Raw genomic sequence first — 13,767 nt, 5'->3', positions numbered from 1 at the left:
CTTGCTTTAGTTACCAAATTTCAAACTATTTGGTCAGTACAATAGCATCCTCCAATGATGATCAATTAATCTTGTGTATGTTTTTTCAGTATGAATGAATGAATTTGAAAATAAAAGACCTACACACTGGACTGGACACACAGGACGTGTTTCTGGCAGAGCAGGCTGTGATGCATGATCTGTTCTATTCAGCAGGTCTGTGTGTGCAGGGCCTGGCTTGCTTTGTACTGAGATGGCTGAGCAGTCAGACAAGAGCATAAAATACTACACCCTGGGAGAGATTAAGAAGCACAATCACAGCAAAAGCACCTGGGTGATCTTGCACCACAAGGTATATGATGTGACCAGATTTCTTGATGAGCATTCCTGTGGGGAAGTCTTCAAGGAACAAGCTGTAGGTGATGCTCCTGAAAACTGAGGATATCATGCACTCTACAGATGCTAGAGAATTGTCCAAAACATATATCATTGGGGGCCTTTAACCAGATGACAGATCAATCACAAATCTTTCAGAAACCCTTTTTACCACTGTTGATTCTCCCTCTAATTAGTGAACCAATTGGGTGATCCCAGCCTTCTCAGCACTGACCGCCCTCAGACATCACCTCTACATGGCCATATCTCAGAAATCCATGAAAGAAAACACTGCTTTGGACAAAGTAGGAAAAAAGCCCATGTTAACTACTTCAACTGAGAGAAAACTTTACCTGAAATAATAATTTTAATATGTCTGTTTCCCTTTCCTCTTACATTAAAAACAAAAGAAAAAGAACTGTTTTATTCTTTCTACTCTTGAATAAGTATGCCTTCTTATTCATCAACTTCATTTTGATCTTTCTTCACTACATAATTTACTTATTTTAAGTATGATCTTTCAAAAGTACATCTGGCTTTTAAAATATATAAAATAAGTAAAAATAAAAGAGGTATGCAGTCCTGCCTTTAGACCTGATTTTAGGAGATGATTAACAGGAAGACATTGAGGGAAATAACCTTTATGAAACTTTCATATCTTGTGCTTTAGAAAGTTTTTCTAAAAAAATTGCCTAATTAAGACTGTTGTGTTTGGGTGAAAAATAATTTCATTGGTGATTTGTGTGTCAGGATGGGTTCAAATCATTTTAATTATATTACACATATTAACTAATTTAATCCTTATACAGCTATATCATCTCCATTTTACAGATAAAGATACAGAGGCACAGTGTAGTTAAATAATATGGCCACTCTCATCTGCTATATAAGTAGAGAAGCTGAGATTAAGATTCAGAGCCTGATCCCAAAACAATATGTTTTACTATGGAAACTTACTTCAGTGTAGAAATTTCAAAAATGAAGTAATTCATCTATGTTTCGAATAGCAAGCAACTTAAATCCCTGTATGGCAGTATAAAAACAAATAAAGCAATTCACACAGACCAAGTACCAGAGCAATCAAATATATTATTTCTAGCAAAAGAGAAAATATGATATTATTTAAAAATGAAATATGGGACTTTCACTTTCAAATGTACAGAACTAAAACATTAAGAACAGTCTGATCTCAAAGACAGTTGGAAACCAGCAAGGTAGGGTGGAATGTTCAGTCAGAATCAAACATACCTAGATACACTTCCAGCCTTAAACACTTATTAGCAATGCAACCTTGGCTCTTACTAACATCCCTGAAACCTGTTTTCTTTCCCTGTAAAATGAGAAACACAACAATCTTAAATCTTAATATCTGTCTCTTCGCTTAATTAGTAAATTGCTTAATGGCTTCCTATAGGCATTCAATGAATGGTAGTTTCTGATTCTTTAACTTATTCAGTGTTTTAATATTCCATTTTATATATTTTTCAGTTAACCACTTTTTTTAAACTCTTCTGTGTAAAATAAATGAACTTGAATGGGTCCCTGGATGTAAGCTTTGCTTCTTTTAACCAAAGAATAATTATTTTTGTCATCTTAACCTGGGATAATTCCATTTACTTCTGCTGAATCTCCTAAGAAATAGGTAGGGGAAAAATACTAGGCAATATAACTTTCATTAGATGACAATTTGGTGTGACTATAGGGAGTACTGAGCAAAGGGAGAAAGCTTATTGTATAGAGTAGAGAAGTCTAATTCAAAGAAAAGATGCCTGTTTCCAGTTTCTTCATCAAAATTATGCAGTGATACAAGAAGAAACTTCCATATGTTTCAAAACAGAAAAAAAATGGAAACTTAAGTTTTGACATAGTCAATAACATAGTCACAAAATTCACTGGCTTGTGGTATACATGTGCAATTTATATTTCTTAAATTGCATATGCACTGCTATTGTTTGAATGTATCTGTCCCTCCAAAATTCCTATGTTGGAACTTCATATCTAATGTGATAGTATTAAGAGGTGGGGCCTTTCAGAAAGTGGTAAAGTCATGATAGCTTCCTCCTCCTGAGTGGATTAGTGGTCTTATAACAGAGGTTAAAGAGCACCCCCATGCTCTTTTACACACACCTTCTACCATGTAAGGATGCAGCAAGAGGAGCCATCCAGAAGCAGAGGGCAGCCTTCACCAGACACTGAATCTATTGGCACCTCGATCTTGGACTTCCCAGCCTCCGGAACTGTGAGAAATAAATTTACATTGCTTACAAATTATCCAATCTTAGTGTTTTGTTGTAGCAGCATCAATGGGTTGAGATATACTCAGACACACACATACATGACACACTCATTTGCACTTCTCTATCACCTAAGCAATGACTAGTATTAAAATGTCGACCCTTTGCTCCCTGTGCTGGTCCTATGCACTTACCATGGGCCACTGCTCGCAACAGCAGTCCTTAGTGCATTTTCAATCCAAACATGACAAGACCTTAATGCACTTTCAAGCCAAAAATCCAGAATATACAAACATTGGGGCATAAAATAGCAGGATGAGGCCAGGATGGCCACTTTGCCCATTAAAGGTAACTAATAAATATTTGCTCAAAACACTCAGGTGCAAAGAATGATACATCTTCTCTGTTGAAAAAAAAATCCAAATTTGTGTGACTCTATGCTTCCCATTGCTCAGGTACAAGATGCCCAACACCTGCCAGAAAGCTTGAAGAGAAGGTTTTTATTCTGATGTCTAGAATTTCTACTGAGATTCCAGTTGTCCACGTCAGTAATGACAATGGTCAATTTAAATGAAGGAAACTCTACTCCCTATTTGTCTAGTTTGGGCTGAGGAGACTTGTCATTATTCATTCATTATGGAGCACACATGATGTGCTAGGCACCATCTTGAAGGTGAGTATTTAATAAAGCAGACATAAATTCCTTCTCCCATTGATATTATCCTTATTATCTATTTCCCCCTGTCCCCTTGCAACATCTCACCTCTATTGTCCAGAGTAATTTACAGATTCAACACTATCCCCATCAAGCTAACAATGACCTTCTTCACAGAACTGGAAAAAAGCACCTTAAACTTCATATGGAACCAAAAGAGAGCTCACATAGCCAAGTCAATTCTAAGCAAAAAGAACGAAGCGGGAGGCATCACACTACTGGACATCAAACTATACTACAAGGCTACAGTAATCAAAACAGCATGGTACTGGTCTCAAAACAGAGATATAGACCAATAGAACAGAACAGAGGCCTCGGAGGCAATACAACATATCTACAACCATCCAATCTTTGACAAACCTGACAAAAACAAGCAATAGGGAAAGGATTACCTGTTTAATAAGTGGTGTTGGGAAAACTGGCTAGCCATATGCAGAAAGCAGAAACTGGACCCCTTCCTGACACCTTACACTAAAATTAACTCCAGCTGGATTAAAGACTTAAACATAAGACCTAACACCATAAAAACCCTAGAAGAAAATCTAGGCAAAACCATTCAGGACATAGGTGTAGGCAAGGACTTCATGACCAAAACACCAAAAGCATTGGCAACAAAAGCCAAAATAGACAAATGGGACCTAATCAAACTCCACAGCTTCTGCACGGCAAAAGAAACAGTCATTAGAGTGAATTGGCAACCAATAGAATGGGAAAAAACTTTTGCAGCTTACCCATCTTACAAAGGGCTGATATCTAGAATTTACAAAGAACTAAAACAAATTTATAAGAAAAAAACAAACAAGCCCATTCAAAAGTGGGTGAAGGATATGAACAGATATTTTACAAAAGAAGACATACATGAGGCCAACAAACCTATGAAAAAATGCTCATCATCACTGGTCATTAGAGAAATGCAAATCAAAACTACATTGAGATACCATCTCACGCCAGTTAGAATGGTGATCATTAAAAAATCTGGAGATAACAGATGCTGGAGAGGATGTGGAGCAATAGGAACACTTTAACACTGTTGGTGGGAGTGTAAATTAGTTCAACCATTGTGGAAAACAGTGTGGCGATTCCTCAAGGACCTAGAATTAGAAATTCCATTTGACCTAGCAATCCCATTACTGGGTATATATCCAAAGGATTATAAATCATTTTACTATAAAGACACATGCACACGAATGTTCACTGCAGCACAGTTTACAATAGCAAAGACCTGGAACCAACCCAAATGCCCATTGAAGATAGACTGGACAGGGAAAATGTGGCACATATACACCATGGAATATTATGCAACCATCAAAAACGATGAGTTCACGTCCTTTGTAGGGACATGGATGAACCTGGAAACCATCATTCTCAGCAAACTGACACAAGAACACAAAATCAAACACCACATGTTCTCACTCATAGGCGGGTGTTGAGCAATGAGAACACATGGACACAGGGAGGGGAGCACTACACACTGGGGTCTGTTGGGGGGAAATAGGGGAGAGACAGCGGGCGGTGGGGAGTTGGGGAGAGATAGCATGGGGAGAAATGCCACATGTAGGTGAAGGGGAGGAAGGCAACAAATCACACTGCCACATATGCACCTATGCAACAATCTTGCATGTTCTTCACAGGTACCCCAAAATCTAAAATGCAATAAAAAATAAATTTAAAAAAACAAAAGAATAATCAATGCTAAGAAGAAGTAGTGAAGCAGGGAAGACACACAGAGTCAGAGTAAGAGGTTGACATTTTAGAAAGAATGACCAAGGAAGGCCTCATGCAGCAGGTAAATAAGACTGCAGGAAGTCAGGGAATTTGCCATTTTGCTCTAAGGGAAGAGCAGCCTACACAGAAGCAGCATAGAGCTGAAGGCCATGATGCAGGAGCAAGGCTGGCTGTCAAGTACTCGGGAGGCCAGTGTGGTTCAAGGGAGAGAAAGAGGGGAAAAGTGATAGGTGGTAAAATCAGATTTTAAAAGCACTGGAAAACAAATTGTCATGCAGACTCTAGGCAGGGATCCTTAAGACTCTGGAATGAAAGTGGGAAGCAAGTCTTGGTCACCCACTCACCCTCCACCCACCACAGTCTCCCCATTCCAGAACTTGTGCCTGAAGCTCTTTTTCTTTCTCATGGGTCAGCTTCTCTACTCAAAGTACCAAGTCCATTCTGGCCCCCACAGGGAAGGCAGGGCTCAATCTCTGTCAATCAAGCTAGAAACCTAAATAAAGCCTCTATGTAGTGCCAGACTCCTCTGTTTTCTGCCTGAAGGAAAAGGGCCATTTAAAATGGCACAAAGCAAAAAAGACTAGACACCCAGAACTAATCCCAAAGGAAAAGGAAGGGAGGTAAACATTACTGTCTTTGGAAGTGAGAACATAGAAGTCAGCATCTCACCAAATTATTCTAGTGCCCTGGATATATGGCAGACTTTGAGGACAGTGTCTGATATACAGCATGGCACTGACCGTGGCCTGTGGTAATTACTGATTTATTCTCTATGTCACTATCTTTGAACTGTCAACTCTATGGAGGAAAAGACTGAGCATTATTTCATTTTCCATCTCTTACTACTGTGACATAACTTGCAAGGTCAGTGCTCACCAAATGATTGTTAAATAAGTGAAATAAATGAATGACAAATAATAAATGTGGTTTGTAAAAGAATTGGTTGCTCAAGAAAGCCAATGCAAAAGAGAAGGCACCCTGATATGGCACAGCCCACTTTGATCACCCCCAAAATGTCATAAAGGGTACTGTGTCAGAAACTACTGGTTGTTCCCCAATACCCATTTTCTTCTTCTTCTAAAGTCATAATAATTTTTAGCAAGTCTCAGGAACACTCAGAAAAAAAATGTAATAACCCTTCTCAGCATCCCTGGCATCTTAGTGTGGGCTGTGGCCAAGTTCTGACCAACAGGATGTTTGGATGGATGTGGAAACTATGTGTGCCCTTCAAGGAAGAAAAGTGGAGCCCTTCACACTGGCTGGGATGAGGATATGCCATGAGCCACTTTGGATCATGCTGAATGAATGGTACCCCATGGCTGACAAAGCAAAGGGAGAGGAGACTGAATCTCTAATACAGTGAAGTCTTTAAACTAGCATTGGATTTCTTATGCCTAGACTGTAAAAAATCATTATCATTTTGGGTCTCAATTACAGAAAGGGAGTCCATATCCTTATAAACATTGATGATTACTCAGTTTCCTACTTCATTAGGATCGGCCCCCTCAAGCAGTATAGAGCTTCTTGCCAGGGTAAGCTGAGAATAAACATTGAGAATGTTTAAAAGAATTTTAAAGCATCAAAATGAATAATGATTTAGAAGAGATTCTGATGCTTTCATCCTTAATTTGCCACAAGAGAAATGGAAAAATATAAACTCTGTGAGTTCTGTCTCATATGAATTAAAGTACACTACCAATTACGCATCCTGCAATTCTTCTTCAATTTGGAAAGATTTGTTGAGTTCATAAAAACAATATCCATTTCCCTACTCTACCTCTTATTTGCTTTATATTAAACAGGGCTGTAGATTTGTGTTGACACAAGAAACAAAGACAAGGTCAAACATTTTGTGGTAAACTTAATCAGTATGGAAAACCAGGGTAACTCTGAGTCTGGTAGATTCCATAGTTTAAATATTTTTCCCAGTTTATTTCTCCTCTGTCACCCACTGCCACTGACTCTTAGTTTCTTGAAAGTAATTTTACTTCCTCTAATCCTAGCTCCTTCCAATTAAACCATTGAAAATCAGAGTGCTTTTTACAAAGTGGAAACCCAATGAGATACTTTTCTGTTCAGACATATTCTAAAGAATCCTAAAATCTTCAAGATAGGGCTCCACATCCAGAAAGAACAGACTTTTGTGATCTGGTCTCTGTCCCCTCACCTCCTAATCTATTGAACTACTCAGTATTCCACAAATTTCTTACACTCATTTCTATCTTCATGGTTTTTTTTTTTTTTTTTTTTTTTTTTTTTTTTAGGAGCAAATGGACCCAAACCATCTTCATGTTTTTATGTGTGCTCTTCCAATTGACATTAGCAGTATCTCTCCCAGTGTGTCTTATGATAATTTCCCATTCTTCATCCCTTTTAAAATGTTTCTCAGAGTTTCCCGTGGTAATCATTCTTCTACCGTGCTCCCAACACATTCTCTCAATACCTCTATAAGGGGATTTAAACTGTACTGTTTATTTATATGCTCTTCTTCACTAGCTATTACATGTTCTGAGGGCAAGTGTCATGAGTCTATATTTCTCCATCTCTGGCACCTAGCATTCTGCCTTCCAGAGAGTAACCCCTAGGTAAATGTTAGATAAATGAATGAAACCTAATTATACAACCCTTTCCCCATCTCAAAATTACCTTCCATCTTTAAGTTTGTATTTTGACTTTAAATATCTGGAAAACTGATTCAACTGTCCCTTTTAACTCAACACTGTTAAGTCAAACAAGGACAGTTCCAGAAAGGACAGAAGGCATCTACAAAGGGGCCCTGCCAACACTGATCACTTAACCAACTGAGAAGGGTGCCTGTTTGAAGGCAGAGCTATTGCCTTTACTATTGCAGGAACCCAAATTGGAACAGAAGGAGTTATGCGAGCTCAGAATTCATAATAATGGCAGTTAATAACACAGCAGAGGAATACAATCAAAATTGTCATCGTTGCACGCAAAATAACAACTTTAATTGGCAAAATTAAACTTCTAATAGCCAAAGCTCTATCAAGGTGGCTGAACTCCTTTTAGAGCCAAAGTGACTTGGATAATAGAAACTACATCTGATGTATTTTAAGGTCTTCTGTTACCATATGTGCTCCACTCACAGTGACAGATGGGTATTGATATTTTTTTCTCAACTGCACAAAAGCTAGCTGAAGCATATGCAAAACTCTTAATGGCATTAAAGTTTTGCCAATTAAAAACATGTTCAAGCATTTGATACAGTACTTGATACCATGTTTTGCAAGTTCCATTCGGAATTTTAAATCATGATTTTTATTACATTGTTTATCAAGCTGGTGTAACTAAAACAATTATCACATGGGTCATTTTTTAGCCATTTTATCATTTTGGCATCTGTCAAATTTAATAACAAAAAAAGCAGTAGAGTCACTGAGTTATAGAAAAAAATAAATATTGTTACAAATAATGTATATGAAAAGAGACCATGTTGCATGTTTTCAATGTGTTTCAAACACTACTAAAGATAAGCAAAATTGAGGGGATACAACTATGCCATTAGCATAAAGGTAGCTCTCTGTCAACTGATTATTCAAAGTTATTTCTTTCTTTCAAGTAACCACAAAATTCAGAGCAATTTCTATTGGATGAAATGATTTTAAGAGATTGAAATTTTATATATTGTCTTAATCAGTTTTTGTTTTATGTTTTTCATTTTATGTCAGCATTTTAAGGGACTTTTAATTTGTTCCCTGCTCCTTGAGTTGGGCTGTAGACATAGTTCTCTCTCTGGATATTTGAGATCTCGAGAAAGACATTTTACCTTTCGGTCATACTGCTTTTGTAGTATCTATGAATATAAATTTAAATGAGTCAGGGGACTTTCTCCTAAAGATAGTGGAAATTTTCAAATGGGTACACTTGCTTATGTCAATATGTTGCTTGTGCTTTTGTTAACTGATTGCATAAACTTCCCTTTAGTAAGATGCTACCTCTTTTGTAATGACCTCAAGCAGATACTAGGGGAAATGAGGAAAAGGAGAAGAAAAACAAATCAATAAGGAAGTTTCAAAATGAGTTAGTATTAGATTGATTTTAAATTCCTCCAGAATCAATCAGGTACATTTGTTGAAGTGATTTTTGGAGTAAATTTAGTTAAGGAAACATGATAACCAAAGAAGTTACATAGTTGCCTAAAGCCTCAGAAACAAATGACAGACTCCCCGTTTAGAACTGCCTTCTGATTCCTATAGTGGAAATAGTGCCTTTTTCACTACAGCACAGTACACAGCACTGCCTGACAGATACTACTGTTCTGCCTTCCAGATGGAACAATTGCTTTCTGGATCTACGCGATGCCTATCTGTTCCATGGGTGAAGATAATCCTGATGATAGGACCCAAAGGCCATCTAAGTCCAACAATGACAACTGTAAGAAAGGGCCATAGAAGTATCTGGTTAGAAAAAGACTGAACTTTTCAGACTGGGACATCACACTGTTCTCTGAGAAGGTTTGGTGATGCTTAACATTTGTTAGCGGGGATCAAGTGGCTGCCCTCCAAAATCCATTTAGTGCAATGATTAGACATGAGCAGGACAATAGAGGAAAAAGTGGAATAAAGTAGAATGTTCTCCAGCCTCAGTACCGGTTTTGCAGGCAATGTAGACTCAGCACCTCACTCTGCTCCACAATGCACATCACTGAGCTGGTAAGCAAGAGTTTTTAAAGATCAAGAGAAATTTTCAATTCATTCTAGCCATGGAAATGCCGCCAAAATCTGAAAGCCTGAACTCTGCAGGAATGAGAGAACAGTTGGCTTCTGCATCTGAAATAGACTCTGGCAATGGTGTGAGCATGTAGCTAGGTCGCATTTTGCAAAATAGAAGCCATTATCTTTAGCATATCAACCAGACAGAATTAAATTGTAATTACATGGAGACATCCAAAAGCAAGCTATTTTGTCTTCAGTTAAATTCAAAGAAGTGTAATCGAGATTACCAATTTGAAAAGAAGTTTAGACAGGCAATAAATGTGGCTAGAAGAAACATGGAATTAGAAATTTAAAAACCACAGTCTGAATTGTAAAGACTGGTAAATAATATTTCAGAAACCCAAGTAATGTACTATATTGAATTTTTCCATCCCTAGATAATGGAAAAGAGATGGGAATTTTCTGTGAGTTTCATTGATTTATTAACCAACTTCTTTCATTATCACAGACTGTCATTTGCTTTTTAAGAAGTAAATATGAAGATACTCATGTTCTTAAAATGTTGCAAAGATCATACACTGTTAGAAAATTGCTTACCCAAAGAAACAGATTAATGACACTTCACTCTGCAGTCCTCTTTAATATGGGAATTAGGCCTCTACTGTGGGAGAAAAATATTTTTAGAATAGATAAAAATCGGGTCAGTTACTGTGGAGACTGGAAACATAGCCTGTATCTATTTAAGACGGCCAAGAAGAAAAGGTAAAGAAAAGTTCACCCACCAGCACATTTCCCAATAATCAAATCATTCCCTAGGGAAACTTCAGTAGTTTTCTGTTTTACAACCACTTGATTAGATTCTGATCAAAGGAGCTAATAGCTAGTTAACTTTATAAACCTTAGTTTAAAATTTTGACCTACCAGACTTGAAAGTGAACTGCAAATGAGTTTTGTTTTTTTTTTCCTACCTCTTTCAGCAATCTGATGAAGTGGTCTTTCTGGCCAAGCTAAATGGGAAATCAGCAATTCCCCTTCAGAGAAGCCCTTTGTTCTCCTTTCAGGGCTGAAGATGAGCAGCCTGGCTCCTTCCCAAGGTGCATTGCAGCAATAAAATATGGTGGCAAATGCATTTTCATGAAGATCCTTTACAAAGTCCAGTTAAGTATGTGTAATATACATATAGCATAAACTAGTGACAGAAAATACACCTTGGAAAAAAATTTAAATCAGGTAACATGAAGGATTCCAGAGTAATTACAGAGTAATTTCAAATGACATGTTATTCACTGTATGGCTAATGCAAACTTTATAACCACAGGAAGAAATTGGAGTCTAATCATTTCCATACATACGTATTTTTGTTAATATCACAAATAAGGCAATGGGCAGAGGAGAGTCTGAACAATGTGCTGCTATTTTTATCCTAGTTCAGTTGCCTCTCAGCACCTTCCATCTTAGTAGACTCTGTCCAGAGCCTTTTAATTCCAATTGTACAAATGAAGAATTTGAATATGTTATTTCTATCAAAGAGCTTCAAATCCAAGAATAAATACTTCCCTTTCTACCACTTGGTTACACAGAGACATACACTTGGCATCACTTTGATAGATCCAGGTACTGTTTTTCTTACACATAAATAATCTTAACTTCCCCTTGACTAACCTTGTATAATTCATATTTTCTTTTCTTCTGTTTATTCCTCAGTTTCCATTTGTCCTCCATAGCAAATCCAAGTTACTAAATGCAGCCAGAAGGCCTTCTATTTATCACCTTTACCAGGTCAGTCTGAGTGTGTGGCAACTGATAATGCTCCTTTTAACTAAATAGTGAACATTTGAAAAAGATAAGGCAGCTTCCAAAGCTGGCCATTATGTAAGACAGTAAGTAGTTTATTCAGTAGGAGAAACTTGGGTTTGAGACTATCTTCCAGGAGCAAAATTTCCTATGGGCACCAAAAAGAAAAAACCATGGCATGTAAATGTCAGTGCACCCTGACAATGTAAGCCTTTCTGAAAACAAACCAGCAGGGAACTAAAAGCAGCCAGTTTTTTATTTTTATTTTTTGTTCTTATTTATAAGTCTATCAAATAGCTTAGCTTACAAATGCATCAACTCATTCTCTGGCTTGGATTTGCGTTACATTTGGCCTTCACAAATACTGTACAGATGTTGGCTAAACTGCGTCTGCTTTCAACAGAAGGACAATAAACTGAGAAAACTGGCTTTGTATATTCCACAGATTTATTGATCCAAATCCTAGTAATGAAATTAAACCACAGTAGGGATAACCAAGGCTCGAGGTGGAGGATAAGTGCCAAATATTTTTCTCTTGCCTACGCTAAGCATAACTATAATTTCTCCACAAATTAATTTATATTTTGGAGAGGGCCAGTGGTTGTTAAAGAAGAGAAGAGGAAGAAGAAAGTGATGGTGGGGAGATTAGGATGAGAAGGGAACAAAAGGAAGGAAGTGTGAGAGGCCAAAAAAAGACAAGATGTAATAAAATTAGAACAGGCTAAATAATGAGTGGCTACTCACCCTCAAAACAATTGCATAGGAGTTCCATTGCTCCTCGTGCCTCTCTGTTGCACATGTACAGACTGTAAGTTGTAGGACTGCCATAGATGTAAGTAAAGTCCTGTGCAAGTACTTGTGTTCCATTTTCTTTACCCCTATAGAAATAATCAGGTATTTTTCCCACCTAAGATCTTAGTGCTTCAGATTCTAAAGCCACGTCAATGAGTCATAGAGGTGTAGTATCACAAGACATCTTTGGGTGTCATGTAATTATCATTAAAACTATCTTAATTCTTTCAGATTACCAAGGAGTTATTCAATATATACCATCTCATTATGCCAAATGGCATCTTGCACAAAGAAATGTACCATGATGTAATAACTAAGATACTAAGAGCATCTGACTTGGCTGGAATTTGGTTTTCAAAGACTTATAAAATATATACAAAAGTCAAAAAATATTCAAATTATTCACAGATAGTCATACTTTGTAATGACTTTCTTAATGTAAAATACATGATATAAGTTGCACAGGGCTTAAAGAGATAGTATGTGGAAAAGGTGATAAAAGTGTTATCTTATATTTGATTTATTTGAAGATCAGTCTACCACAAATTTAATTATCCTGAACAGACATTGAAACCAGAATTACATGAAGAAAGTCTTTCAGCTCAACTAAAAGAGTCATAAAGTGCAAGATTTTTCTCATAAAAAAAGTCTCGAAGCCAAGAGATTGTATTCACTTAGAATTGCTTGAAACACATGGCAGCGAATTAGAAGCAGGGAAAACCCACAAACTGATAGAAACGAGAAATAGCTGTTGAAAGAAGAGACCTAAGTCGGGGGAAAGAAAGAAAACTATAATCTGGGGTTATTTGGAGGAGAGGAAAATAACCTCAAGAGCCTAAATATTTTCTGAAGAATAATGGTTTTTAGTGCATTTTGACAATATTGAATGATGAAGAAAATATCTGATATTATCAGTTAGATTAAAGGAAACATGGCATTTTGAAAATAATTTTATTTTAAAAACTACTAAAATACACTGTTGAAGCTTAAAATGAAAATAGATAATATGAATAGATATGAAAGAAAAGGAAGTGAAAAGAGCAATCAATCAATCAATCAGATGTCAGAGGATTACAGGTACCCAATTCAGTCAGTGAATCCATAAATGCCTCTTCCTTTGTTTCACTGAGGAGAGAATGTCCTGATGACGGCAATCATAAGTACAATATTGCTTTACATTTAAAGCATACCTTGAATCCAGGGATGAAGATCAAAAACGAAGGTGGGAAGAGAATACATCTTTATTCTGCTGAAAAAAATTTATGAACCCCTCCACAATAGAAGGGATGCCTGGTTGAAAACAACACTAGACTAGAGGGGAGAGGAAAAAGTAGGAGTGGTATGAGATGAAACCCAAGATGCTAAGTAGAGGTAAGACCTTGCAGAGCCTTGAAGGCATATTAAGGGCATTTAATCTTAATCTTCTAAGCAAAAGGAACCCACCAAAGTGTTTTAGACAGGGAAGTGATATGACTAA

General features: G+C 37.0%; 1 pseudogene; it reads left to right on the top strand.

The window, feature by feature from the left end:
- Window positions 1-232: 232 nt before the first annotated feature.
- Window positions 233-716, top strand: LOC105729381 (cytochrome b5-like; annotated as a pseudogene).
- The last annotated feature ends 13,051 nt before the right edge of the window (window positions 717-13,767 follow it).

Source organism: Aotus nancymaae, unplaced genomic scaffold (assembly GCF_030222135.1).
Source record: "Aotus nancymaae isolate 86718 unplaced genomic scaffold, 86718_ANA_hifiasm-v0.15.2.pri h1tg000011l, whole genome shotgun sequence".
Taxonomy (NCBI): domain Eukaryota; kingdom Metazoa; phylum Chordata; class Mammalia; order Primates; family Aotidae; genus Aotus; species Aotus nancymaae.
This window is presented reverse-complemented; position numbering and strand designations above follow the sequence as displayed.